The 24,217-nt window shown below is 38.9% G+C and overlaps 1 protein-coding gene across 16 annotated transcripts in view; it reads right to left on the bottom strand.

Annotated features, from left to right (window-relative positions):
- TENM3 (teneurin transmembrane protein 3) overlaps positions 1-24,217 on the bottom strand; it is a 641,819-nt gene that overhangs the window by 243,152 nt on the left and 374,450 nt on the right. For 2 of the 16 annotated variants that reach the window (XM_052779627.1, XM_052779644.1), the window contains exon 1: positions 8,581-8,702. The exons of the other annotated variants lie outside the window; for them this stretch is intronic. The gene's annotated coding sequence lies outside the window, so the exon portion shown is untranslated. Of the gene's footprint in view, positions 1-8,580; positions 8,703-24,217 lie in introns of those variants that run through there. 16 annotated transcript variants of the gene reach the window in all.

The raw sequence follows: 24,217 nt of genomic DNA, 5'->3' as shown, positions 1-24,217 counted from the left end.
TGCATCTGTCTCTCTTCCTCTACAATCTAATTTTACCTTCTACAGTGAAAAAGAAAGGCACCTGGCTGGTCTCTTGTCTCCCTTTTCACTGCCCTCTTCCACCACACTGCAGAATTTGGGAAACCTGAGAAAGGAGGGAACGCCTTGTGGCTATAGCTGCTAGCCAGCAGCACACCACCCTACAGCTGCAAGCAGTTCTCAGCAGGCAGACAGAACTGATACTTTCCAATACTTCTCAAATATTACTGCTTTGCCAGGCTTCTGGATTTATCAACATCCACAGCCTTTTACCTACTGAATTCTAGGACACTTTTTAACAGTTTCTGGCAGCAATCAGGTATAACATTAAACAGTTGCTGTGTTCTAGCCATGAACACAAGTGGAACACCAGCCAGATGAGTGTAGAGGACTCCTTCCCTTGGCCAAAACGCAAACCTACACACAGGCACGCATATGTTGTTTCAGACTAACACAGCTCAGTCTACAAATTACGTTAATAAAGGTTATAATTTCTATACAGACTATACCCAGTAAACCTACTTCCATGGAACTATGGTAATTCACAGTCTGCTAAAATAGGACCCACAGTACATTTTCATATTTGTTAGTAAAGACCCCCATGTAGTTTTATCACATATGAGTTTAATACCGACCACATTTGGCACAAGAGCACACAGGGAAACTCCACCCACATACAGAACTGCATGCAAAAAGACAGGAAAAAAAAATAATAAAAAAAAGAATCAAAGGACAGATTCTAGGTCAAGCTCTGCTCTGTGCTGCAGAGAGAAACCAAACACTCAGAAAGACCGATTTGTTACCTGTTATTTTATGGGGTACAGTCGTGCTACAGGAAATAAAGGCAGACAATATACAAGCAAGATGAAGAATGCTCAGCTCTACCCAGTTTCACTGAGATCACTGCAAGCAAAACCAATTACCTCAAAGGCAAAAACATAACTTTGTCTGATGTAGGTTTTTATTTTTATTCTTTTTTTTCACCTCATGTAACTGGTTCTGCTGCCATGGCTCTGATCAGCAGTAAATTAGGATTAGGTAGAAAGGACTAGGATGAGGCAGTAATGTAAAAGCTGGAGGGCAGGAATGAAAAAAGAGAACTGATAAATAATACACACGTCTCTTCTGTGAAAAGCTGGCAGAACTGCTGAAGAATAACTGGAAATACTACCCAAATTCCACTGATAGAAAAAATCATCTGGGGAGAAGGGTTCACATCCAGAGAGGAACCGAATGTCTGAAAAGCCTGTTGGAGATTCCTTGACCTCAGGGGAAAAAGAGAGTGGTAAATACTGGGATCTCACACAGATGAGGAGTAGCGGGGTTTGCAGAATAAGACTATTTGAAATGCTCTGAAGATGCTTATTTAATGTCATGAACCTTACTGTATGTTTTGGAGAAAGGACAGCTGTTAAAAAGAAACTCTCCTGGCTATGAAATACGTGCCTGGCTCCCTAAGCCAAAATCATCAACTGAGGAGCAAAAGAAAAGGAACACAGGGAAGGAAAAGAAAAATTCTTTGAGGTACTTCTAGACTATGAAAAAAGACTCAAATATTGACAGTGCTTTTGGCACACTTGTCAAGGAACAGTGAGATCCTCTTCAATACAAGATCCATCAGCTCACTGCTTGTCTCCTGGTTGATGGGCGATGTCGTAAGATTCAGTATCATTACAACAGAAAGTACAGGCATATCTGTGCGGTGACCTTCCTGGACACATCTGATGCAAGTGAGTTCGAGAGAGAGAGAAGGCAGAATTACATTTTCAATATCTGTCTCTACGTATCTGCCTTCAAAAGGCTTGTCTTCTGGATAGGCACATGGAAACACATACACATACAGATAATCCTCCCACTTTATGGCAGAACATGATTGATAAGTACCAGGAAAGTGCTGAGGAGGAAGCAAGAATAATTAAACAGAAAGAAAATGCAAGAAAACTCTTTATACCACAAAGGTGAAGGGCACCTCCATCACATAGGCAAGTAGATCAATAGGGCAAGTCTGTGAGGAACAAGGGGAACTTGGCACGAGTGAAAAGGGAGATTCTCTCTCCATCTGAATGATGCTTCATGCCGAGTACACACTCTAACTCTACAACTCAGGGCTAAAGACCACACCAAAACATTGCTAGCAGCTGGCGGCTTTAAAATCCTAACAGAATGAAGTAAAAGGTCTCAGAAGAGTACTGTGTACCCAGGGGTAAATGCGCTTGCTTACTGCTATAAAGGTTGTGAGAAGACACAACTATCAGATGCTTTCCAGCTCCAAAGACAGAAATGATGACGGGAAGAAGAACCCTGCTCTCTTCTTGGGAGATTACCTACATGTTGAAGAGTAAGAGATCATCAGTTGCAAAGTAGAAGTTAAATACATCTACCTTCAAAATGGGAACATTTAATCAAAACTTAGGAACAAAAGGTATAAAAGCCACACTTCACACTCCGCCATAAAACAAGTAATATTTGTTCTTTCAAAAAATGGGACTTCTATCAATTGTGCTGAGATATTTTCCATAACCTCCAGGATGTTACCATTACAAAATGTGTTTTGATATGCAGCTGATACTTTTCTGGTCCTTAATTTCATTTTATTGCATCTAGATATACCACCTCAGTCCACATGGTCTTTAAAAATCTTGCAGATGGTTCCCCCGTCAATGCAGATCTGTAATGTGACTATGCTATATATTTTTTTCCTTCTTTTCATCTTTTCTTATAAATCATTCCCTCTAGCCTCTAATAATTTTTAATGCTCTGCTGTGAGTTTCAGCCAATTAACCTATATCTTAAGGTGCTCAAATTTGGATCCAGTTTTCCTGATACCGTCTTCCCTTGTTATTTTGTACATTTGTTTTAAAATTCCCTTAATAATTATGCCAATGCCTGTACAGAGAGCACTATAAAAAGTACAGCTAGCACTGAGGTCTTTTCAAAGCCAGAAATTTAAAATGACACTGTTTGTTCCAAATCAGTGTAGTTTTACACCAAAGAAAGAAACCACTTTTGAATGAGAAAAGACAGTTTAAAAGGAGGGAGGGGAAGACGGACAGTTGAGACTACTTTGATAAAATACTTAAATTAACGTGCAATAGCAGAAATTTTACTTTTGTAAGCTTTTAAGGCACCAGTATTGACTGCCATTACAAAACATAAGTGACATAGGAATTGAAGCATTAGTTATACATTTTCTTAACTATTTGTTTCCAGCTTAGCCACAGGCCTTCCGTGGTTTGAGCACCTTTATAAAAATGTAAATACACACATGTTAAAACAAATAGTGTCCCTGCTGCTAAGGCTGGAATTGGGCCTGCCTGTCCTCATAGTAACTTAAGAACAGTTTAAAATGTAGTAGAATAAAAGCTTGCATGAGTAGAAAACAATGATTATGATTAAGAGATCCTTAAAGGCAGGTATATAATAGTCAACGTTAAGGTCACCTTAATATTCAGTTTAGAGATATTTCTATATCTCCCAAGCCAAAGGATAAACTCTTAAGTACTAAAATTTGACATTATTAGAAAAGTTCATTTCAGTGTTCAGCCTCTAACTCGTTATCTGTAATTAAGAAAAATCAGATTTCAAAGCAACAAGAGGAGACTGTGATAAAGCTATTTGAAGTACTCTCTGGCAGGGATAAAGCCAGCGGAGAGGTAGCTGTCATAAAATAGCCAAATGGCTTTTTCCACCTCCATCAAGGTCACTTTACTGATGATGTGCTCAATAAGATGATAATGCATTTAACCACTTTCCTTGCATCTGACTTCGACCTTATTGCAAATCCAAATGGCCTTGTTTAACTACCCTGGCCTTTCAACATTTCCCTGAACAAAGATAATTAAGGAGATATACTGCCCCCTACTATCACAGGAATTGAAAGACAAATAAACTTTTAAGAGCACAGCCAGGTGTCTATTGCATTAATGTACAATGTTTAAGCAGGGGGTAAAATGAAATAATGGTTAAATAATTATAAAAGGTTAACAAAGTTAACTTTGTTACATAAGGCAATTCTGTTTTATTTAAAAGAAAGAACATAAAAGGCTTTCCAGGCTACTTTTTACAACTCCCTGAACAATGGTCTAGTCTTTAACGCAGTTTCTCACTAAAGAGGAAAAATGTTCTGCAAAAATTAACTCCTCTGAAATTTCTGCAGATTTGGATCCGGCTATATTTCATACATGGGTACAATAATGTTTTATGAAAAAGCAGGTCTACATGATTAAACGAAGAGCTGCTCTAATAAAAGTATTTCCGTTCATTTTTTTCCTTTCTGTGTGGTCAGCAACTATATACAGATGCAAATTAAAGTAGTTAAAAAATTAGTTTGGCAGTTATGACAATTTGGAAGCTCAAGGTAATGCTTTCTCATGATTTATACAATGATGAAAAATGACCAAATAATACCATTCTATAACAGCAGTTACTTTCTTCTTTAATTTTTATTCATATATACTCTTGCATCCCAAGGCATTCTCCAGGACACTAATTCTTCTTCATACCAAGAAAAAAAAAAAAACCACCAAAAAACCACGTCAATAGCACTTGGACTAATAACAACTGAAATAGGATAGAAAGAATAAAAAAGCAGGCAAAGCAGTTGGATGTTCTTTTTGTACTTGCATGCAAGAGATCTTATTTAGATTAATCTTTTTTTCTTCTAAATCTTTTTCTTTTAAGCATCTTAGAAATATTGTTGTATAGGTCTGAATCCTCTACAAGAGCCAAAAAGAAGCAGAACAACAAGTTGTATCAGAAAGATAAAAACACATAACTCACTGTTGACATGATACTAGACATATGAGCTTACTGCTTCTGCAAAAATTGTTGTTCCTTTGTCACAGAAAATACAGTATGCAGAAAACCTGTTACACGTATTTAATCAGAGTTCTACCAAACACAGACCTTCAGAAATGACAACAGTATCTACCTTTGCTGTTTTGTCAGGCCACTATTACTTTGAGTTGTTCACGTAGTTTGTCCAAATTTCAAAGCATTCAGGTATTTGGCTAAATCTTTTGCTGTTACACTTCTTAATCCTGACTCAACTCTTGAATTCTGAATACACCAGAATTTAAACCTCCTGTAAAGATACCTTCTACTACCCAGTAGAAAAATCAGTGCTTCTGCCATCACCGATTACCACATGAAATACCTCAAGTTTGCAATGACTCATACACTACTGCTATGCAAAATCCTTTCTGCTGTATATAACAAGTCATGAACACGCCTTTCACTCTGAGCTAGGTCTCAAAATTGCAATCCTGTGTTTTGTTTCCCACGTAGCTCCCACTAGAATGATATACTGTCTCCAGACATGAGAATGCTACCACTTTCTTACATTTAAAGGACTTGCTTCATAAACCATCTATTTCATAGCGGTTTACACAAAACAATTATTTCCAGTTCAAGTTTGGATAAATGGTTGCCCTAGCCAGTCCCAAAAGAAGACTATGTACCTTATTGTTACCCCCAGTGAGTTCTGAAGTTTTCCTGTATAATTGCACTTTGGATTCTTTCAATCTTGGGCAAAGAAGGTGAATGATTACTTTCCATTCATTCAGAATATTTCAGCCACCTACTTACTCTGTTCAGAGTTTAACATGGGTGAAGCTTTCTAAAGGAACACAAGTGCCATTTTTTCCATTTGTCCCTAACATTTAGAAAGCTTAACTTAAGTTGGAAAGTGACAGAAGCATTTTATTAGTACAGTTACTTTATTTGATCCTGATTCCTTATTCTGTATAAAAAAATCTTCAAGTGTTCAAACCTAGAAGATGTATACATCTTCAAACAGTGAGGTCGCCAGCTCACAGCATCATCTCTCTATATACATCACTGAACATACAGAAGCCCTCTTACTATTCTGAAATGCACTAATCTGTAACTACTTCTTGAGAAAGTCTTTCAAATCCACACAGAGTGAATCCTATAGCCATATTTAGAATGAAAAAACCCACCAATAAGATCTTTGTAGACATGCAGAAAAGATACGAAAGCTAACATCTTTTCTCATTTGGAAAACAATATGGTCCAGTATTATTTTCTGCTATCACCACTCAAATGCCTACACTATACAAAACATACATATTATGAGCTTTCATTTTTCCTTGTTTAGTTCAACAAGTGAATTGGGATGCAAAACAAGTTACAGAAAGAAAAGTTGTAAGGTCTAATCTCATAATTGCTTATCAGATCATTTCAGTAACTTGATAAGTCATTTTAAATCTTCATAGAAGACATAAGAAATGCAAGAATACAGCTCAAGACAAATTCTTTAAGTTGGGTTGGTATGCAGCATATACTGATGGATGCTTAGCAGCATTCTTGTTGTGGGCCTTTAAAATGAACACACACCTGACATGACATTTTACATTTTTTTTTAATAGCATCAATTATCAATTTTTTAGAGAGCTACCATATCAGCTGCTTTTTTCAAAAGGAAAAGAAAAAAAAAAAAGTATCCCATACTGCATGGAATGTATTACTTCACATATTCTCAATTCTATTGCAAAAAGGTTAGAAAGTAAAAATGACAAGTAAGCCAAAGCCATCTAAACACTAAATGTTTTTGTAAAGGTTCTGCTGTTGTAGCTTTCCTGCTAAATTGTAACATAGCCTTTTTACAACTCCTTGAAAGAAAAAAAAAAACCCTATACTGTGACATATATGAGGCCATTCTCCACATAGAGCTGCAGAGCAATTAATCAAAAAATCTTGTAACATCTCGTTTGTAGTTACTGAGCTGCTTGACAGTTTTGAGCCCAAATCTGATGGATGAAAAAAAGAAAAAAAGGTAAGCTAAGTTTTTCTGATCTGGTTTGAACACTTTCCCCTTCCCAGGTTTTACTCAAATACTTCCACCTGAACTTACTAAGGATATATTAAAAGATTTACCTTTCGAAAGAAAAGAGGGAAAAAGTGACCTACATTGGCTACGTGCACACCACCAAGAAGTTCAGGGAAATAAACCTGGCCTATTTAGTACCATTATGCAAATGTACAAATTCTTATCTTAATGATAGCCTGTATTTAACATCAGGCAATCAGATCCTTGTGTCTATTAAGCAATTAATACGCTTTCTAATGGATAGGGGACTCTTGCCATCTTCAGTAACTTTTCCACACATTTTTAGTGAATTTACTCTGCAGATCAGAGAGCTTAGGAGAGAAGGTGCTTCCCTTCCTCTCCCTCCATTGTTCTCTACCTTCAAAGCTGGTAAAAAACAGATCGAGAGCAGCTCGGTCTTTGTCTGAGGGTTTGGTAGTTCACATTCGAAGTTTCTCTCCCCATTGCTGAAATATCGAAAGGCAAGGTTTCTGAGAGCTTTCCGCAGTAACGGCCAGAAAATGGGCACAAAGTTAACAAAGGGGAGCTACCACCGCAGAGTGTCAGGTTTGTTTACTGGAGCAGATCAGTATTCCCCCAAATCTTCAAAGTTCAGATTTTTTGTTTAATCAACAGTTAAAAAAAAGGCAAATAGGCTACGCAAGTGAACATAAGCTAAGATGGTTTAAAACAAAACAAAACACTCTATAGACAGATGGGCAGTTCAGATTCACGTGAATTAAGAGGAAAACTAAAACGTAGTGGGCACAAAAGCTACAACGCTATGTTCATGCACTAGAACACAGACATTATAATTTTAAGTAAATTTAATTGCTGACATCCCTTTCTCAGTTGTTTTTTTTTTTTTCCCCAATCCTTCCTTAAAGTCTACTCTAGCAATTAACAAACAGAGGTCTCCGGATGGCTCGCTGAAATATTTAAAGCTGGGGAACAAAAGGTTTATTTTAAATATGAAAACCTTGGCTTGTACAACTCCAGACGTGAATCTGCTTTCAATTACTGAAAGTATTTCCACTTCAGTGAAAAAGGATCAAATCTTCAACTACACCATCTTTAGGCAATGAATTTGATTATATTAAGCTTTGAGAATACAGAATGACTTTGTGACACAGCTGTATATTCCATACCTATCATTTATTAGAGATACAAAAAAGGAGCTAGCACTTTAAACGAGCAGCAGACAGAAATGTGGCTGCTCACAGCAGCACTATACTTCCATACCACAGCTCTGCTTTAGGGTTTGTTTTTTTTTTTCTTTTCCAGGTGCCCACGTAAATGTCAAAGATTACACTAAGCATGAAGGCTTTTCCAATCCTTTAGAAATGAACCTAGGCTGGTATTTTTTTTTTCCATACTTTTATTTGCATAATTTGCACTGCTGTAAAGTTACCTTTTCCTTTCCAGACTTTCGAACTAGCACAATCTCTTCCACATGCCCCCCCCCCGCCAGCAGAGCAGGTATCGTAGCCTCTAGGAAGCATAATAATTAGAAGTACTTTATACTTTTCCCATTACACAAGCATAACAGAGTTAGGCGAGGGAGCTCAAAGGCTTACACTCCACAGCGAGATGCAACACCTCAAACGCAAACGATGCAAAAACTTCTCGTTCCTTACGTCTCCCGTTTCGCAAATCTATCCTACCGCATCCCGGCCAGGCACCGGGTCCCGCTCTTTTAGCGGCAAGGCAAGAAACAGGAGAAAAGCGGTTACCTCTCGGCTTAGCAACGCTACAAACACGGGACTCGCGCTCCCCGGCTACCCGCCGGCTCCTCGCAGGGGCTGCCCGAGCTGCGGAATGAGCCAGCGCCGCCCCCGGCCCCCGGCCCGCGCCGCCGCCGCCGCGGCGGCGGGGGGGGCGGGCGGGCAGCGCCACCTCTTCGCGCCCGCGCCCGCCCCCGCCCCGCGCAGCCGCCGCCCCGCCCCGCACCTCGGCGCTGCCTTCCGCTCCGCGCCGCTCCGCCGCCCGGCCCCGTCTGCGGCGGCCCGCCCGGCGGAGCCCCGCTCGCCCCCGGCCCCGCGCAGCCGGCCGCCGCTATAGGCTGAGGCGGCGGTGTTTACTCCCCGGCGAGGAGCGGGGGCCGGGCCTGGCAGCGCGTAACCCTTTCGGCGCCGCGGCGGTGGGTTGGCCGCGAAACGGCCCCGAGCGCTTACGGCTGGAGATCGGGATCTCCGGGGGAAGGCAGAACGATCCTCGCCGGAGAGAGCGGAGGGCAGAGGCGCTCCTGCAGCTCTCTTCGGTTGTACGGCTCGGCTACGGCGCGTTACGCGGCTGACTGACGGGCGGGCGGGGGGACGCGGCCGCTTCGGGGCGGCGCGGCTGGCAGGGATTTACGGCAAAGCAGAGGTTTTCCCTGACAGAAAATGAACTTTGCCTGCAGCACTCGTTCCCGCACAAACTGCCACCGAAGTCTCTACGGCATTTACGGAGGCGAGGTGAAGCCGGCGTTTACAGAAGGCGGCGGATTCGGACGTGCAGATACGCACGCCTCGCGTCCGTCCCCCGGCGCCGCGTTTGCCCTCTTCGAACCGGGGCCTGGACCGCAGCGCAGGTGTAGGCGCACAGGTGTTACAGCCGGCCCGCTCACCACGCACCACCTGTGCTTTAATTGGAACAGGAACATCTCCCCCTTCATTTACCGCCTTAGGAGAGGGGGTTTCTTCACGTCTATATGGGCGTGAATGTAATAAGCTCAGATTACTTCAAAACGCTCCATTGGACAATTCATAATTGAGTCCGCTACTAATGAAGCCTTTGGAGTTGTAGCCTGATCTGACCGGATGCAGAATCAGGTGCATTGTGTTAGGCATCACAGCTGTCACATAAAGCTATCAAATAATAGATAGAAAATAGAGCATTCATATTACTCACCGTTAATTTCTGAAATACTGTAGAGAGCCAGAACGACTAGATGCCTACCGAATATGCAGATAGAAATGTACTCATTCAAAATAGAAAATCCCATTTGCAGCTGGTAATCAAACTTAAGTTAGCGCCTCTGTCTTTAGTAAAAGAACTGGACTTTTAAAAATTATTACCGATTTTTTTTTTTTTTAATTACACCCTTCTGGAACATGGAACTCCTTTAAAATGTTTGTGGGAATGGTATCTCCAACTTCATTCTTAACATCGCTACACAAAGAACCCTCTTCTGAGTTGGCTTAGAAAGTACAGTGATACGTAGTAATCTCATATCATGCTTTTTTTCACCTTGAACCTTTGCTAACATCGACTAACCTTAACTCTCCTCACCTTGTTTATAAGATCCACTGCCAACACAGGCCAAGTTACGGCAGCAGCTACCTAGAAGCCAGATTTTGTCAAATCTCTGATCAAGATATTGTTAATGACTACACAATACTTCCAGGGAAGACAATACCATTCCAGACTATATTTCAACACTGTTATGTAGAAGGCTGCAATAAAAGCACATACTTTAGATGTATTATTCATAAGAAATTTAATAATATTCAAAAAGCTCACACAATTAGTGCTCATTTGCAATTTCCTAGAGAAACAAAGACTACACAGACTGAAATAGTAGAATTCTGTGAAATGGGGGAAAATAATGAGCCAAAGTAGCCAGGTCCTGATGAGGGCAGTCTTGGCTGGCAATGGGCAAAAATACTGAAAAAATCCCAGAGTAATAGCACTCATACTACATCTTGAACTGAAGCTCTTTGAGTTAGATATGCAACAGAATATGTGTGCTTTGACTTAGCACAAAGGAGAAACTGTAATACAGTCACCATTGACTTTGCTCAGGCTTCGGAGTGGGGGGGTGTTTTGCTGAAAATTGGAAGCTTTTTGCAGTTCAAATGCTGGACAGACATCAGCGATAGCTGCAAGACTGGCCAAGAAGAGAGGTACGAGATGAAATCATGAACTAATATAGCCAGTTAAAGAAGCAAGTCTCAAGCAGTTCCACAGCAACACTCATATTCTCTGCATCTCTTCCAAGAGGTCTAGTTGTAATAAATGGGGTGTTAGATCATGCAAATACTATTTTCCAAACTGCTTGAATGGAGTACCTATGTACAAGAACTTTCTGTCACTGAAAAATCTACTAAGTTGGTAATTAATTCAGGCATATATCCTTACAGATCTTGAAAGAAAGAGGAATGGGAACTGGATGCTTGGAGTCAGCTCATGCAGAACTCTAGAGCACTTTTGAGAATTACTGCCCTCAGACAGCACCTGTAATTGCACCCCCTCTACAGAAGACTGCCATGGACTTGTGCAGGAAGCAGGATATTGGGTCCTCCGAGAGCCAGATGCTATGGAAAGCAAGAGGTATTTAGACAATCCCTCCTTCCAAAAGAAAGCTACCTTATCACTACCCACTTACATGTTCTGTACCATTTTTCTACAAATATGCACCACTGTACATTCACTATCTGAGGATTGCAGGCTATCAAAAAAGTATGATTCTGCCTCTGTTAATTACACCAGTGCTGACACTCCTTTACCCAGCTGTCCCTGATCTCCCCATTCAGGAACAGACCTGGATGTCACCACAGTGGATCCTCTTCTCTCCACTTTCAGCCAGCTGTGATGGAATTTTCCTTTGCTTTGATGCCTCCTGTGCTGCGATTCCACTGTCCCATTAATGCCAGCACAAATGATTTATGCAATCTATTAGATGCAACACTAAAGACATCTGAAACATAGATGTTTGCTTAGGAAAATATTTATATGGAGTAGATAAACAGGGGTGAAGCAAACCCCAGCACAGATACTCCACTTTATGCTGACATTGCTCATGCCCAAACAGTAGAAAGATCAAACAAAACTTTGGGGGTAGGTGGGGGGGAAGACTAGCATCTATTTCATTCATAGGAAAAGACAGAAGCACTTTTTTTCTTTTTTTCTTTTTTTTTTTAATTATTTGGTCAGAAGGATTATTACAGTAAATTATGCAGAGCATTAACCATTGAATTTGAACCCATTTTTAGTCTTTATTAATAACTCATTATAGTCCTTTTTCTTAATGTGGAATAAATTAGAGCTGTGTTAATCCATGCAGCTATCTGCAGGTACATTTATCACTACAGTAGCTGCTTTTACTCTCCTTACTGGAAGCTGCATTTCACGGGCAACAGAGACTCATCCCCTGCTGAACTCAAGTCACGGTGGTCTTTTCAGGTCACCAGCAGGGTCACCTGAAAACTTACCTTTTTTTTTAAAGGACTGAAAGGTACCGCACAGCTGGCCTTGACATATGTGAAAGAATTTCTCTCTCTCTCTCTCTCATATTGCCACAATTTAGATCAGTAAAAACAACTGAGCTGGGGCCTTGCTGGTATAAAAGGGCGAGGAACTGCTAACAGGATGTTCTTTGTGGGAACTCAAAGCTTTTGGAACTGATTCCTCTCCCCCGATCCAGAAGAGCTCAAATTTTATGGCCTTCATAGCATGTTGCATAGTTCATATTTTTCCAGAGTGTATGAAAATGAGAGAATTGTGAATGTGGTTAGTTTCTGGAGGCAGGGCTTTGTTTCAGCTTTCAAACTGGCTGGTTTGCATTTGGTTGAGGAGGGGGGGCTATTGCAGCTTAGTCACAAGGATTAGTTTTTTATATTTGCATTTGAATTTGTGTCAGGTTTTCAGGAATTTAAAGATTGTAACAAACAGCCATACTCACTCTCTGTTAAAGTTAAGTATTATCACGGAGCACCAACACATTGGTAATTCCATCACTTCAAGCTGACACATGGAAAGGACTTAAGAGGTTACACGGGAGGTGACTCTGGGTAGTCATTAGACTAGAGTATCCCAGGTACAAGTAGCAGTGCTCCTTGCAGGATGTAACGATTCAGTCCTTACTATTATCTCCTCTGAGTGCCATCATGCCAAAGTAGAAAGCTTTTATTATGCCCATTTTTAACATGGCAAATAGAGACACAAAGCTGAGTTGTCAATACCACAAAAGTAGTACCATGGGAGAGGGAAAACATGATGACTCAGTCTTTCCACGGCCTATCCTAATGGCTGAACCTTTCTTCTTCTCATCGAGATAATAATTCCAGCTATTTATCAACATTAATGATGACCAGTGACTTTTATTAAAAGGGAACAAACACCTTTTTAGCCAAATACTAATTCACCTATTTGAATAGTAGTAGCCTAAGTGCCCTGTTAAGACATCCTATCATAAATAGTTAATTAGTGTTACAGCTATTTGTATTGAAATGCTAGGTGTACTTTAAAGAAATACTGTTGTCTGCATGTGCATTAGAAACAAACATGAATGAAGTATCTACCTAGAAGCTGAAATTGCACAGCATTAGTACATCACTTTGGAACCTGTTTTTCTTACGACCCTACAAAAAAGCAGGGTATTAAGCTGTGAGATTTAAACACTGCCTAAGAGAAAGATTTTTGTCAGATAAGGTATCATGTATAAGAGCAACATACATTCTCATGTCTGTTTTACAAGAGAGACTTAATCAAGTAAAATATTTATAATTTAGCTTTCCAGTTCCTGCTGGAAGTGTATTAAAAAAAAGCAAATTCTTGTCTAGAAATAAAAGTCTTAAGAATACTATCCAATATCAACAGGATTAGTAGTATAATGTGTTCCCATGAGAAAGCACATGTGCCCAAATATATTTAACATGTAGAACATCTTGTAGTTCTTAAGCATTTAAATACTACATTGACTAAATTTTCCTTACAAGTAAAGATGAAGATGAGCCATTTTTCATGCAGTAATGATACTGATTTAAATGAGAACAGACTAAGACCATGATGAGCTCAGAGGTTCAGTGTTCAAATTTGAAAACAATAACTTTTTTTTTCCTTTTCATTCACATAGATAAGGCCTAACTATTTTTTATAACCCCTTTCAAGAGTGTATTGAGAATTTTGCAGTTTCAGATCAGCATTTCACTAAAAATACAAGTGGAAATTGTAGGCAAGTAGATGAAACTGGGGTAGGGCAAAAGTTATAGCAAAAATACAATCCTTTCAAAAAATGACTGAATTATGACACTTTTCTTGAATGTAAGTGTGTAATATGTGGTGTTTTTTTTCCTAAGAAGCAACACAAAACCACCCAGTATATGTTTGTACTGTGATTTTTGACTGCTGTAGATTAATATATTGAAGTAAATAACGTTTCTCTACACTTTGACAGATTTCCCAGCCATCTCAATGCAGTATCAGGCAAGGTAAAAAATGCAGAATATTTTTGTATAACAATACCTAGAGTTTTGCTGTTTAACAGTACAGTGCCCTGCTTAGAATCATCCTACTCTACACTAATTTCTGTCATAAATAAAATAAATACAAATTTACAGTTACTATACAAATTGAGTATCTTGGTCTCCAAAATCTGAATTATTGAAGACATAAATAATGATCATGATGCTTTACATAGTACTTTTATCATTTTAGTTACTTTTTCACTGAAATATTCCTGTGTTCAAATGCAGACAGTACCAGTCAGCCAGCAGAGAAAAAAGACACATATGCTTTGAATGATTAACAGTTCTTGGAAACACAAAGCATATATGCTTTCCTTATCTTATAGTACAGCTAAGTGATGAGGAGGAAGACATTTTCATGAAAGTTCTGTATCATCACACATCTGTATGATGTATCAATGAGTCCTTTGAAAGAAAAATTCCTCCCTTCCTTCTTTCCCCCCATCCCCCAAAGGTTAATCCTATTTGTTTCAGAAGAACTACTATATGAATAACAGTAGTGAGAAGAAGCAATAAAAAATAATGCTCTAATGTTTTCAGGTAATTTTACCTAATTTTAGAGGAAAAGGCAATAGTATTTTAGGAAAAAGTTTAAACCCTTCACTGAAAAAAGAAAGATCCAACTATAATCTGAGTCTTATATCTCTCCTTAAACTGAACTCTATGAATTTGAATCCTGTTTGTATCTTGCGAGACTCACTTCAGTGCATCATCACACTTTAGGAATCCAAAGAGAAAACTATTGAAGATCCTGAAACATGCACAGTTGTGGCACCTTCCTGCCTAATTTTTCATATCACTTTCCCATTTTTTCATTAACCTCTATCAGCAGCTGCTACTCACTGGCTTTCATCTGGAAAAGAAGGCAACGAAGCAGTTGCTTGCACAGCTAATGCTCCAAACTGGAGACTGAGTGTCTAATCTTCATAATAAGCAGCTCCCAACTGGCTAAGTTTTGATTTACATTTAATACTTGGGTCCACAGTGCTAAATCCCCGTGGATTACTGGATTTTTTTTTTAATTAAAAATTTACACTTTTGTCAGAAAGAAAAAGAGGGAGATATTTACTGCAAATGAAAGTGACATAAAAAAGTAACTGGAAAGAAAAAGAGGTCAATTTGGTATGTAAACTCATGAGATACAGGACATCTCATAACAAACAACGTATTTGTAGGCTGTTTGAAACAATCCATTTAGAGTAAAAGTTTTGTACAGAGGTCTGACAAAGGGAATTGGCTTTCGTAAAAAACTACCCTATTGTGAATCTCTTAGAATTGGTAAAGACCACCAGCAGAGCAATCCTATCAGTATGAGAGAACAAGCTCTAGGAAAAAGCACCCTGTTCTTCTTAATAATGAAGCTGGAATCTCATACCTCTAGAAAAGTTTAACTTGTATTCTAATAATCTTTAAAAAAAAAAAATTTCAAGGTACTTCTCCGAAATGACATCTTTAAAAAGGTATTTTAAAAACAGAGGCGCACACACACACACAAAATCAATATCCGTGTGATTCCCACAAAAAAATATTTCACATATTTCTTGGAATAAGCATTGTACTGATCATGACAGAAACTATGTGGCCGGGACTGTGGGTTCAGCTGCTGCTGTCCTTCATCTTCAATTTTGTCTTTTTATTGTAGGGCAGATGACTGAAAACTCACTGTATCATTTTGGTCTGAAATTTCTTTTTTTTCTCAGTAGAAAGAAACCATTTCTTTCCTCCTAATTACACCTTCTCTTCCCTCCCTTTACATCGTAACTCCTTGGGGAAAAAAAACCAACCACCAGAGCAAATTTTCTTTTTACACAGTTGCTGCTTTGGCAAGATCAGAAAAAAGTGTCATCCTTTGGGTAAGTCTGTCAAACAGATTTCTAACATACAGTTTGAGAATGTTCATCTAAAAGTACTATATCTGCACTTGTATATGCTTGTATGACATTTATTGCCTTGGAAAGGTGGCATAAAAATTATTTCACACTACTCTGACACCTGGTGTGAGCCATATCCCTGCAAGTAGTCTATATACAAAATGGTTATAAAAATCATATGTTTAAAATAAAATAAATGCTTTCCAAAATATTAACTTGGGTTTATATAAAAAAAAAAGCATTGCAGGCTGCTGTTAAGTAGACACCTTATCACCTTTTCCAGGAAAAGAAAAAAAAGGAAGAGGTTTTCATAAACCGTAAGAACAGGGTTTATATACAGTTTAGATACACTCAGAACTGCCTACATGAACAAACTTTCCTGTGGTACACGTTCAGGCAGATGATGAATGGCTGGTGATAGGTGGGTTGTTAGGCACAAGGCTAAGTGCTGTAGTGCATCTAGAATTGCATTTATGGCACACCTTGAAGTGATTTATTGGATATTAATTCTCCTAGAGAGCAGGTGATCATTTTCCACATTCAACCCAACATACTTAATATTTGCCAACATGCTGAACTGCTAGTGAAATAATTTTAGTCGATACCAGCAGATGTGGCATATTCAGAAACAGGGCGTAGACACTATAAAGAATTTAAAGTTACCAGGGAGGAAGAAGAAGAAAATATTTCTTCATTTTATCCATACTTCAGGATTTCTATATGTGCTCACTACGTTTTAGTAAGCCTGTTCACCTTGTGCTCACACACAGAGCCATGAGTCTGTACTGCAGGTCTTAGAATCACCACTTGGGCTCGACTTACTTCAAGCAAGGCTAACCATCGCACAAGTTTCCAGAACACAGAATATTACATAGAAGTTATCACAATAGTCCCTGAAGTCTTTCTTCCCACTACCACTTCCCCGTACTCCATTTATCTGCTTGGCATGCCACTGCATAGATGTCAGACTGCCATGGATCCGTGTGTGTTAAACAGCTTCAGAACTCACAGAGTTCGGCTCTGTCATTCAGTTGCTATTTTCACAGCAGCCAACTTTATCACTATCATTTCCTAATTCCATCATCTAAATGATTTCACTAACAATGCATTTCACTAAAGACCCTCCCACAACCACTGCCAGATTTGCAAACTCTGGTGTTATCTGCCAAGAGAAGGAACTCAAAGGCCAGCTGAATTCTCTCATACAAGAGCCCTTAAAATGTGAGCAAGTGGTAGAATATTCAGCATAAAAAGTATTTCTCAAGGAAAATAAAGAAACTAAATATAGTATGTATATACTGAGGGCACACAAAAGCCAATGGCATGACACAGGAGTTTTTATACTGCTGATGAATCAGTGCCAGTCACAGGAAAGGGTCTGCACCACCCCCCCCTCCCAGCCTTCTTCCCACCCACCATGTGCTTATACTTTAAGAACAAAGCATGCAAAGTGAAAGCCTAAATGAAAACCTACATGGAAGAGTGGAGCCACAATTAGGATTGAAAATGCCAGTGACTGCATCAGTTCTGAGGCCAAAAATCTGAGATGGTCAGAGCCAAGCCTGCTGGAGAAGGATTCAAAGATAAGAAAAGCATTCAGTAAAAATCCAGCTTCTACTGCAAATGTCTTGAAGATAATCACATTTATAGAAGCTGTCCTTAATATTGGTAAAAAGGCAGATATAGCATTACCAGTGTCTCAAAGAGTTCACTCTGCTTTCTATAGCAGTGTTTCCTGAAGTATTTCCCCACATGCACACAACTTGCCTTAGTTTCCTCCTGCCATCTATTACACTTGCAAGAAGCATCGTCAGCCCCTTCTCAAGAATCTGGAAGTTCCCATACTTTGGGATTACTGTTCCCTCCTTCCCATTTGCTGGGAATGCTTGTGCTTCATTAGAGTTGAAATACTTATCTCACTGCATTTGCTCAGTACTTGGTTGAAGCAGGGTCAAAATAGTAGAAAAGTATGGAAAACAGCTTGTTTTTAAAATTGCATGGAAAATATATGCAAAAATACTAATTTTATCACAAGAAACATTTCTATTCCACATTTAATATCTCAATCCACTTTTGGTAAACAAGCTATTCTCACATCTCTCTGTCCACCACCCAGAGACCCAAATACTTTTTTCTACAATGAGTATGATCTGCGCATACACAACTCAGTCCTCTATCTAGGCAAAGACAGTGACTGTTGAAAGATGAACTTCAGGAACTGCTGCCATCAGTTCATCCCTCCCTCTCCCCTTCTCCCCACCTTGAATTGTCCTTTCTCATCCTGTCCACCTACCTTTGTGATAAATTTGCAGGGGGGGGATAGAAAGTCTCCAGTAGAGTGCCATCCTGAAGAGCAGAGTGCTGATACTGGCATTCATTTTGAGACAAGCCCTCAAACGTGGTATACCAGAATCCTAGATTGTAGGTGTCTGAAATCCTTTTGTCTACTCCTGTGGCCTCCCAGAAGTTCTTCTGATGTTTCCCTGGAGCCAGTGCTTTCTGCAGCTGGACAACAGACACTGAGAAAAGTACTGCAAGGGCTATACAAGGGCACAGTGGCTCCTACTGTGATTGTAGGGCACACGTGCAGTGGACTTTCCACAGAGAATTCAACTGCTTATGGTTCTCAGTTCTCTATATAAAGGAAACAGATCTGTCACTATCTGCGTTACACAGGAGCTTAGCTAGATGAAGAGTGCTTAGGCATGTAACTACACGATTTCAATACCTCATCTAAAACTATTATACTCTAAAGCCTGGCACAAGAATTTATCAGCTGAAGTCCATCAGTATTCTTTGCCTTTTTGATAACACTCATGCTAACATCCACACAAGGGTCACATTGCTATTTAAAACTCTCCTGCACCAAAGTAAACAAACCAGACACTGATAGATTTTCTGAACTACCCTGAGGCAGAAGCAGTTTCACAGATGGAAGAAAAAAAAAAATGGGCAAAGGAAAAACTGCTCAAGAGGGAGAATTTTGCTCCAGGTTTTCTAAATCTTACCATCAATATTTCTTTCTGGAAAATCCTCCAATTAATAAAGATATTTTTACTATTATAATGGGTTTTTTTCCCCTGAAGTATTCAGAAATTGATAAAGTTGGACCTTCTTTGCTGCAAATTTTTGCATGCTGATTAAACAAGCTAAAAATGTGTCCTACTACAGAGGAACAAGGCAGTACTAGTAGTAACAGAGTGTTTTAAAACTCAACAAAAACATCCAAGAGAAAATCTATCATACCAAACAGTGTCTAAAAATCTGAAGCACTTAGTGATGAATGTGTAACTCCCCCTAATGGAGGCATATTTGAATTTATCTTAAAAGAAAATGTCAATAACTTAAAGTCCTAATGCTCAAACTACTACTACTACTGTTGTATCACTTCCCCCTTTCTGGCTTTTTAAGGAATCTTTTAAGGTATGCGTCTGTGATTTACAGTAAACATGAAACTATTATCAACATAATTTTTTTCTTAGTTTTATTACATAAAGTAAAATCTGAAATATATGTGCACTTCAGCATAGTTCTACAGTATACACTCAGTAGCCATTAAAATTCCCTTAAATTATCTTCTGTCAGTCATTTCAACTTCTGTTTTAGCTAAATGTTTTCCTGTTTCTTAAAAAGTCACAAATTGCTATAAAAATGACAGTGACAGGCCACAGTGGTTTTGGTTGTGTGGTATAAAGAAACACTTGTTATATGCACAGCTGCTGGTAATGAATGCAGCATGTTTGAGGCCTAATCTTGGACAGTTTCCTACATTTCTGACTGCAGTTTCCTTGGCAAGTTTTCTGGGACCATATTATCTATATGTCCCAGTATTTCAGCCAAAACTTTTCAATACAAGAGTTTGGCACTGTGCACTGCCTTTCAGAAGTCTGTCCTCCCAGAGTTAACAACTTTTTAGGAGTCTTTGCCCTAATTCTTTTCTAACAACTTTTTTTTTTTAAATGCCTAATTTTCTATATAACCACCCTGCACCCTGTAAGATACAGCAGAGATATTAAATTTTTGTATAATGAAATCACTACTTGTGAAAGATGCCAGATCGACAGCATCAGAGACTAAAATTACATTTGTCCACAGCCCAGCTACAGTAACAACAGCAGCAATGTGGTTGTTTTCAGAGCTCTCACATTTGAGCTGCTGCAACTTCTAGGGTAAGTGAATAGGTCTGGACTTTGTTCTGCCCAGACTTCTGATAAGCCTGGATGTTGCTATAATTGGTCTGATGATACTGTAACTAAGTGGTGTAAGTAGGAGTGCAATTAAACGCTGGATTTTACACAGGTCATACTCTGTGAAGGAGGCATTTAACCTATCTCCTCGTACTGGTGAAAGATGCTACATTTTACTCCATTACCGAAACTAGTCTTTAATCTAAACACATGGGTACACAGATTTTCTCCTAATATAGAGAAAATGCAAAAATGATCAGCAGTCTGGAATGAAGCTATGGGTGTAATCCCAAATGACTTTTCCTAGGTTTTGATTATGTATTGGAAAGGAAGTTTAGGAAATGTGGTGCTGAAGAGTTGTTATCTTTCCGTTTTTTTGGTTTAAATGGGACCTTATATATTTTCTGTTTTAATTTGCAAGAAGTAGTTCCAAGCAAAATATGCTTTTACATAGGACTTACCCAGCTGTCAAATTCTACTCTGTAATGCCAACAGAGTGAGATTCAAAACTATGGATGAACATATGTTTAAAATAATTACATTGTAAGGCAGAGATAGACACGTTCTTGTATAGCAAAAAGGACAAAAATAAGCTCATAAGCAAGAAGGACATAGGCATAGGTAAAATATGTCTACATGCACCATTAGTCATCACACAGAAATATTTCTAACTTCATATACGTACATGGAAAGTTAAAAATTAAGTACTCAGAAGCAAAGATCTGTGTTACAAACCAGGAAAGATGGAGAAGATATAGGGGAGATCTAGAACTAGAAATGAAGTAGGATAAGCTACAATTCACAAAGTGGAGCCTGGCACCGTAACAAGAAAGAAGAGCAACAATTACGAAAGTACTTAAGAGAGTTAAAACCTTCCCAAATATTTTGCTGCCTGGGATTGCTGCTGATTTTATTTTAAAAAGGGAGCTAAAACTAAACACCAGTAGCTGTATAGACAAAAATATCAAATTTTTACATGCTTAATCTTACCCTGGCTTATTTAGTGTAACTTTAAAAGTCTCTATTGATAATCTTGTGACAGAGTAATTCTCCCCCCCACCCAAAAAAACTCAACCCACAAACCAACCAACCACACGACAAAACCATAACAGACTCTCTGAGCTAATGTATCTAACCAGGAAACAGTCTAACCATGGTTATGGGTGCTGAAACAAGGATTTTTCACATCTGTCTGATCTGGACAGTCAAACTGTAGGGCCAGCCATGATAGAGATTTCCTTTCCAAGTTCCTGTTCTCCCCTAACAAAGTATTACTGAGATTTGTTTTACATGTTTGACAGAGAGTAAATTACACAGATATAGGAAATCCTCTGAAGATTTGTGATCCCTGTGAAAGAGGTTAATGTGAGTCAGGGAACATCAGAGTTAGGATATATAAGTAATACAAATGCCGTCAGCCATTATCTTAAGATGATAGCACAATTTTGTTTGTTGGATTTCCTTGAAAAAAATCTTTTATATTACTTCTGGGATTGCAGTTCAACTCCAGTACACAACCCTACTGATGCTGTGTTCATGCTTCAAAATATGTTCAATTATGTAGTTGATTATTCAAAGCCACCGCTCACTGTTCAGCACTAGTTGGTGCAGTTTTGCATTGTGGGAAACATAAGAGGGCAAATGAGTAGTTTTTCTCTTTTTCTTTGTTTAAAAAAAAGGAACATCTATCCCTCTGACACAGAGTAGCACTAAACTGATGGGTTTTGCAGTCATATACATTGCCTGCTTAAAGTACTTTCAAGGCGATGATTGTAGAAAAACATAAAAAATTTGGTCCTTCCAGCTCAAGCTGGAGTGAGTCTGGTGGAGAGCCACCAGGATGATTTAAATATTGAGAACTTGCCACATGAAGAAAGGTTGGAAGAAGGGATTCATGCAGCCTAGGGAAGAGAAGGCTCAGAGGGAGCTAAGCACAGTCTCCCACTGCCTAAAAAGTGGTTATAGAGAAGATGGAGGTACGCTCTTCACAACGGTGCGTGGTGACAGGACAAGAGGCAATGGGTCCAAGCTGCTTCAGAGGATATTCTGTCTGGATATTAAAAAAACTTCACTGTAAGAACGATTAAAAATTGGAATAAGTTGCCCATCTAAGAGGTGGGATCTCCCTTGGTGAAAATCTTTTCAATCTCTGAGACATAGCCCTGGATCATCTAAGTCTAACGCCCTGCTTTCAACAGAAGGTCGGACCTGATGAGCTTCAGGAATCCCTTCCAACCCCAACTTTATGCAATTCCACAGTCTCAGTTTAGTTTGCTGTGTTTTGTAACTACAGGAGGAAAGGCCTCCTAGCTGAATCACCATTTCTCATCCCCAAATTGCCATTTGTTCTTGAAGTGTCTTGCCAAACAAAGTATCATCCCACACATGCAAAAGAAAAAAAAAAAAAGGAGAAAAGAGTTCAGTCATACTGCTGTCAATATTCTTTATTTACTTTCTTTTACACACATTCTTGTGGCGCTCAAGTGATCCTAGAAATGAAAACTGATTTGGAAGTTTTGTTTTTTTAAAAGATACGGTGCATTAACAGTCCTACTGTATTTGTGCCTAGAGCTGCAAAATAAAGCAGAATAAATCTAGTTGTGAACCAGTAGCCTATATGCAGATAAATTTATAGAATGTCCTAGATTCACCTATACCGCTTGTCTTGTGCTTTGCTAAGTTGCCAATGAAAAGTGGTAACTTCAATGAAGCATTTTGACTGTAATAATCTGAATGTTCATTTTATTTCTCTCTCTATATATAATTATATATATAAGGCTAACTGCACTTCTTGATGGGTAAACCTATGTTTACTGTGAATAATATGGGAAGCAGGGCAAAAAAGAGCATATAGAGTGACATATGTAGAGAACTAATGACAAAATATGAATAACTGATATAAACAGCTAAGTGAAACAGCGTAAATTAACTTGGCTCTACTGGTTTACAAGCACATACAGGTGCATAGCATTTGAGAAGAATTCTTACATCATGGTACTGAGAAAGCTCATAGCCAAATGTGTATAACTGCAAACACTACTACTGTCTTTAAGTCCCATTTAGCTACAAATAGACATTTAAGTATATATATACAGAAATCTATATTTATTTCCAAAGTCCAGCAGTACCCACGCATAACCAAGTACAAAGGGAACTCTGCTTGCTTCAAGAGACTGCTGCAATTCCTTTCCTCACCAAATTACATCATATTTTTCTTTTCTCTCCTGCTATGGGAAATCTACTTATAGCAATTCAGTACCAGCAGAAAAGTCCTCCCACATGAAAAGATGTGCGTGACAGGGCTGTATAACCTCACGGCAAGGGCAGAAACACTTCTGTAGGTATAGTGGCTCAGGCCCCAGGCAGAGGTAGGTGAATATAGGATCCAGAGAAAATAGCAAGACGATACAGTTATGCTGGACATGCTAAAGCAGCTGGCTGCCGAGCTCAGAGGGTGAGCTCGGATTTCTCTATTCCCTCCTAAATGCTCGATGACAAGATAAGGAGGATCCAAGCTCACCCCAAGCCTTCGTATAGTGCCTGGACCAACTGGCAGGGTCTTACCAGTGTGAAGTCCTTACACCAAAGATATTAACAGTTATGTAAGTAACGACGACATGTCACTTTACACTTTTGCAGAAAATGAAATGTATAAAGGAATAATATTTAATTTTGAAATCGTAAGAGGAAAGGTTTTATTTGTAGTACTATGTTTATTCATGGATTTGTTACTTCTTATAGACTGGAGACAAAAATTCATCACTAGCTGAATCATGTTTTATATTACTGATTTTGAAGTTACTGATTTTGTATTTATTAATTTTAAATTTCAGACCTAAGATAAATGGAAGCATTTAATTCTCAAGAACACAGAGCTAAACATTCAGTTTTCCAACTACAAAACCTGTCTTAGTGTCAAAACTTGAGGGAAAAGGCAAGGATGCTTTCAGGTGAAGTACAGGTAGTTATTGTGGCTTGACAAAACTAGCAGAGAAGAAATAATTTTTAACATTATTTCTTTAGTAAGACTTTGGAGAGTAAGTGGCTATTAAGTACAGGATTTGGTGCACATCCCAGCAAACT

The sequence above is a fragment of the Harpia harpyja genome, chromosome 2 (genome assembly GCF_026419915.1).
Source record: "Harpia harpyja isolate bHarHar1 chromosome 2, bHarHar1 primary haplotype, whole genome shotgun sequence".
Taxonomy (NCBI): Eukaryota; Metazoa; Chordata; class Aves; order Accipitriformes; family Accipitridae; genus Harpia; species Harpia harpyja.
Note: the sequence above shows the minus strand (reverse complement) of the source record. Positions and strands in the feature narration are given on the sequence as shown.